Below are 5,177 nucleotides of genomic sequence, written 5' to 3'. Positions count from 1 at the left end.
CTCAAGAGCAGGAGGATTGTGGGAGGTGGAGAGAAGCTTGTGTGGGAGAGAGAGGCTTGTGGAAAGCCGGTGGTGGCAGTTGAGGCTCTGAGGGTTTTTCCTGAGAGGCTGTTTTGTTTGGCGTGTGTGGTTCTAAAAATAAAGTTAGTTTCTTTTGACAAGTGGCTCCTGATTGTGCCCAGCCAGACTGCGGCAACCTGCATGTCCTTGCCCAGAAAAAAAAACCAGATGTTTGTTGCTTTAAAATCATAAGATGTGGGCATTATTGATTACAATTTATTACACAGCTCCTCACAGCTACAGCTCACTGACACACTCAATTCTTTCCTACATCAGGGACCTCACTTAGCGTGTGCATATTTTTAGACTTATAAGTTTCATAGGGATAAATCCTGTGTCTGTCTTGTGTATACCAGGGCCTGGCATAATATTATGTGGTAGTGGCTAAATAAATATATTTTAGTCAGCTTTTTCACTGCTGTGACTAAAAAGACCTGAGAAGAACAATTACAGAGGAGGAAAGGTTTATTTGGTGCTCAGAGGTCTCAGTCCATAGATGGCCGATTCCATAGCTCGGGGTCCGAGGTGCCCCAGAATTTTCATGGAGAAAGGGGGTGACACAGGAAAGCAGCTCAAGATATGACAATCAGAGAGCAGATTGTCTGCTCACCAGGGACAAAATGTAAGCCCCAAGGCATGCTCCCAGTGAACCCCTCCTCCAGCCACACTCTACCTGCCTACAGATACCACCCCGTTAATCCATTCAAGTGCATTAATGCACTGATTAGGTGACAGCTCTCATAACCCAATGATTTCATCTCTGAACTTTCTTGCATTATCTCACACATGAGCTTTTGGGGGAAACAACTCCTACTTAAACTATAACAAAATATTCTTTGGGGGCTGCGGTTGTAGCTCAGTAGTAGAGCGCTTGCCTGGCATGTGTGAGGCACTGGGTTTGATCCTCAGCACCTCATAAAAAAAAATAAATAAACAAACAAACAAAGGTATTATGTCCATCTACAACTAAAAACCTTTTTAAAAATGTTTGTAAACTAGGTTATCATGGGCTCTGTAAATGCAATCTTTGGTTCTTTTAAACTTTGTGACACTGCTGTAGGTATATGAGTGTTTGACATCTGCTCTGTGATCCGTCATTGGGCTGAATGATTCCCTCGGGTTGTCTATAAGTGAAATCAGACGTCAGGGGTGATCGCCCGTTCACTTGGGACTCCAACAAACCACGACTCCAGGACTTCATGCCCTTGTGGAGTTCCCTGCCTCTGATACTAGGCTGGGTCTGTGGCTTGCTTTTAATCGCTAGAATGCATGGAAGCCGCACGGTGCCTCAACCTTTGCAACCCCAGGAGATACTGCGTTAGTGCCCTGGTCTCCCTTGGAAGACACCAAGCCTCCCTGCTGGCTGGGCCACACGGCAAGGCCTCATAGAGATAGAGAAAAACCTTCCCCGATTGACAGAATCATAAACAAATAGAATAGCTGTTATCTCAAGCCACAGAGTGTGGGGTAGTTTCTTACACATCAACAGATCACTGAAAAACATACAAATAGCAACAACGTGTGTCCAAAATTAAAATTGCCATGCTAGTTTATACTGAATGTCTCAATGTGTTAGATACTTCTTTGGTCCCCTTGTGTGCCCATCCAAAATACATACTAAATCTTAATACTTGTTTAAGAAAATAATATTGAGGGAAAAGGCATCAAACAATTGAGTTGATATTATTTACTTTAAGAGTATGGAATCACAGGAGAGGGCTTTCACGTTTCATTATGTCCTTCCATAACATTTAAATTTTATATTATAATATGCATGACTTGCATAATTTTTAAAAAGACATTAGTAGTGGTGATTGTAGCCCTCATTTTACTTCTCACCTTGGGAAGAATTGTTTTAGCATTTCACCATTCAGCAAAATACTGATTCTTTATTTCATTTTATTTTATTTTTATTTTTTAATAAGTGCCTTTCTGCTTAACACTCTGTAGCCAAGTGTCCCGTTCAGAGTTCTGGAGGCTGCAAATCCAGGATGGAGGCTCTGGTGAGGGCTCTCTCTCCTTCACAGGGGACCCCCCACTGCAGCATCCTCAGGTGGTGATGGGCTGAGGAGTTCTCCCTGTTGGGAGTCGCCCTGGCTCCAAAGACTAACTTCCCCATCCCCTGAGAAGAGCCATCCAATGGTGAGCCCTGCTGGCTCACATGATCCTTACCCACCAATCAGACTAGCCCTGCTGGCTCACATGATCCTTGCCCACGAATCAGACTAGCCCTACTGGCTCACATGATCCTTACCCACCAATCAGACTAGTCCTGCTGGCTCACATGATCCTTGCCCACGAATCAGACTAGCCCTGCTGGCTCACATGATCCTTACCCACCAATCAGAAAGCACCCTGGGCCAAACTGTCATAAATGTCAAACCTCCCCCAGCTCTATAAATATGCAGAGGTATTCCTCAATAATGGGGCATTTCTTCATCCTCAGCCTTGTCCGGTCTTCTTTCACTCCCAAGTCTCTTTTATAAGAACACTAATCCCATTCATGAGGGAAGAGCCTCCATGACTTATGTACTTCCCCAAAGCCCCACTTCATATGAACACGTTGGGTATGAGGTTCCAACATATGAATGTTGGGTGACTCCAACATTCAGACCGTAGCCCTGTGATATGAATATAAATATAATAAACATGAATAGCATATAAATGACCAGATGTTAAAATCATGCTGACCTTACTGATTGTCTGGATTAAAAAAAAAATCCTCTTAATAAGGCAGAGGAACTGCCACAGAATTCCATAAGGAAGGTTTGGGGCTTGAGGGAGAAGAAACTGATCAATGTCCCTGTTTTAGTCAGCTTTTGCTTTGTTGTGACCAACATACCTGAGATGGACAACACAGGGGGAGGGAAAGTTTATTTTGACTCACAGCCTCAGAGGTTTCGCCCAGGGTCAGCCACTCCATAGCTCTGGGCCCAGAGATGGGGCAGAACATCATGGTGGCAGAGCATGATAAAGCAAAGTGCATAGGACCCAGGATCCAGGAAGCAGAGAGAGAACTTTGCTCACCTAGGACAAAATATAAACCCCAAAGGGACACCCAGAGTGACCCACTTCCTCCAGCCACACCCTCCCTGCTATGGTTACTGCCCAGTTAATCCATATTGTGGATTAATCCACGGATTAGGTTATACCTCTCACAATCTAATCATTCCATCTGTCAACATTCTTGCATTGTCTCACACGTGAGCTTTGGGGGGGACCCTTCATAACTAAACTAACAGTCCCCAAGTCCCTTCCATTTGAGTCCCCATCCTCAGAAGCTAGGTATTTTGTGTATTCCTTAGGGAAAATCATGATATGTCCAACATATTCCCCAGAACAAATCCCTGGTCATCAAAATCCACGTTCACTCCCTGGGAACAGTGGTTTCCAGCTGTGCTCAAGGAGTCTCACTAATCAGGCCAGACAATCAAATTTTTGAGGCAAAGATCATGAAAGAAGGTGGGAGACTGAATAAACACAGAGGAACTACCATGGGAGGCAGAGTTAATGCAAGAATCGGAAGAGGACCCTCAAGTAAGTATGACTAATATACTCTGAGACAGTCGAGGTGATATCACATGCTTAAATCAAAATGAGACTTCCAAAAACAAAACGGAACTGTGTACTTATAAATTTAAAGAAATAATTGCCAAAATTAAGAATCCAATAACAAAAAAAAAAAAGAGCTAAACAACAGGACAAATATATATGAAGAGCAAATGTAGTGAGCCAGAAAATTGAAATAATACATTGTCCAAAATGCAATGCTAAAGTAAAAGTAAGGGATAGGTAAAAAAAAAAAAATAAAAAATAAAAAAAATAAAGTCAAAGTAAGAATTTTCCTACCACCTCCTGAGGCAGCTCTGGAAAATTGGTAGTCAGCTTCGTGAGTACGGCAGGAAGAGGGCAAGCAAACCAGGAAAGGGAGAATCGACGCCCCCCCAAGCCCACCTGTCCCATGGTGACCTGCAGCCCAAAGCACACCCCAGCATGGGTACAAAAAAGCCTTTCAAAGATCTTTAAATAGAATTTGAAGTATTACATATATTTGCTGAAATGAGATTTTCTGTGGCTTCAGATGAATAGAGAACTGAGTGACCCACAGTAACCAGGAAAGTCCTGGGGCTTCCCAGGATTTCTCTAGGGGACACAGAGCAGGTTTGAATGCACAATGTAAAGCAAAATAAAAATTTCTGAACGATTATCCCTACAGTCCAGCTAGTTCCAGCGGATGGCTCCATTTGGTTCTCAAACTAGACAGAAAAATACAATCAGAAACTCAAGGGGAACTTGTTAAAAAATATATCTGAAGATACGCAACCCGGGAGAGCCAGACTCAGGAGGCCCAGAGGGGATCCCAGCTATCAGCATTGCAAACAAGCCCCCCCAGAGGAATCTGATCTAGTCAATCCACAAGCCAACCCTTGAACAATAGTCTTCAATCCCGTGGTCCATCCTACGTCTGCTCTCCTCTGTGCCTCAAAGCAAGGTTTCCTTTGCTCTTGAAAATCCCTACTTCCTTTCCAATAGCCTGTGCTACCATTTGAATGTTGAAAATCCCCCAAAGAATGATGGATCAAAGGCTTGGTTTTCAAGGTGGCACTCTGGGGAGGTGGGAGAGCCATTAGGAGGCATGGCCTAATGGAAGGTCCTTTGGTTATTGGAGATGTGCCCTCAAGGGAATTGTGGAACCCCAGCCCATCCTCTCTCTCACTTTCTGCTTCCTGACTTAGAAGAAATGCAATTTGCTTTGCCACCCACTTCCTTCCACCGCCATCCAGTGTTCTCACCCGAAGCCTAAAGTGTAGCCACCCAATCTTGGGCTGGAAACTGAAAAAAATAAAAAAATAAAAAAAACTTTTCTTTTTGCAAGTTAATTTCCTCCGGTATTTTGTTATAGTAACACAAAGTTCATCCATCCTGAAATACCATTTATTTTGCAAAGTTCTCCTGCATTCCTTTCTGAGCCCCTGTGCTCCCATTTCTTTCCTTTATTTGGGATACTTGTAACCTTCTGCAAATTTTAGCATTCTGGTGAAAAGTGGAGGCTGTGGAATGAAACAGACAAGGGTTCAGGTCTCACACTTGCTGCTTGTTACCTGTGTGACCTTGAC

The 5,177-nt window shown here is 43.5% G+C and overlaps 1 long non-coding RNA gene across 1 annotated transcript in view; it reads left to right on the top strand.

The window, feature by feature from the left end:
• Positions 1 to 3,036, top strand: part of LOC125612278 — a 12,091-nt gene extending 9,055 nt beyond the window's left edge. The window contains exons 2-3 of the long non-coding RNA XR_007342573.1: positions 1,294 to 1,298; positions 2,998 to 3,036. This is a non-coding gene — a long non-coding RNA (uncharacterized LOC125612278). The remainder of the gene's footprint in view (positions 1 to 1,293; positions 1,299 to 2,997) is intronic.
• The last annotated feature ends 2,141 nt before the right edge of the window (positions 3,037 to 5,177 follow it).

This window comes from Marmota marmota, unplaced genomic scaffold, assembly GCF_001458135.2.
Source record: "Marmota marmota marmota unplaced genomic scaffold, marMar, whole genome shotgun sequence".
In the NCBI taxonomy this organism is placed as follows: domain Eukaryota; kingdom Metazoa; phylum Chordata; class Mammalia; order Rodentia; family Sciuridae; genus Marmota; species Marmota marmota.
This window is presented reverse-complemented; position numbering and strand designations above follow the sequence as displayed.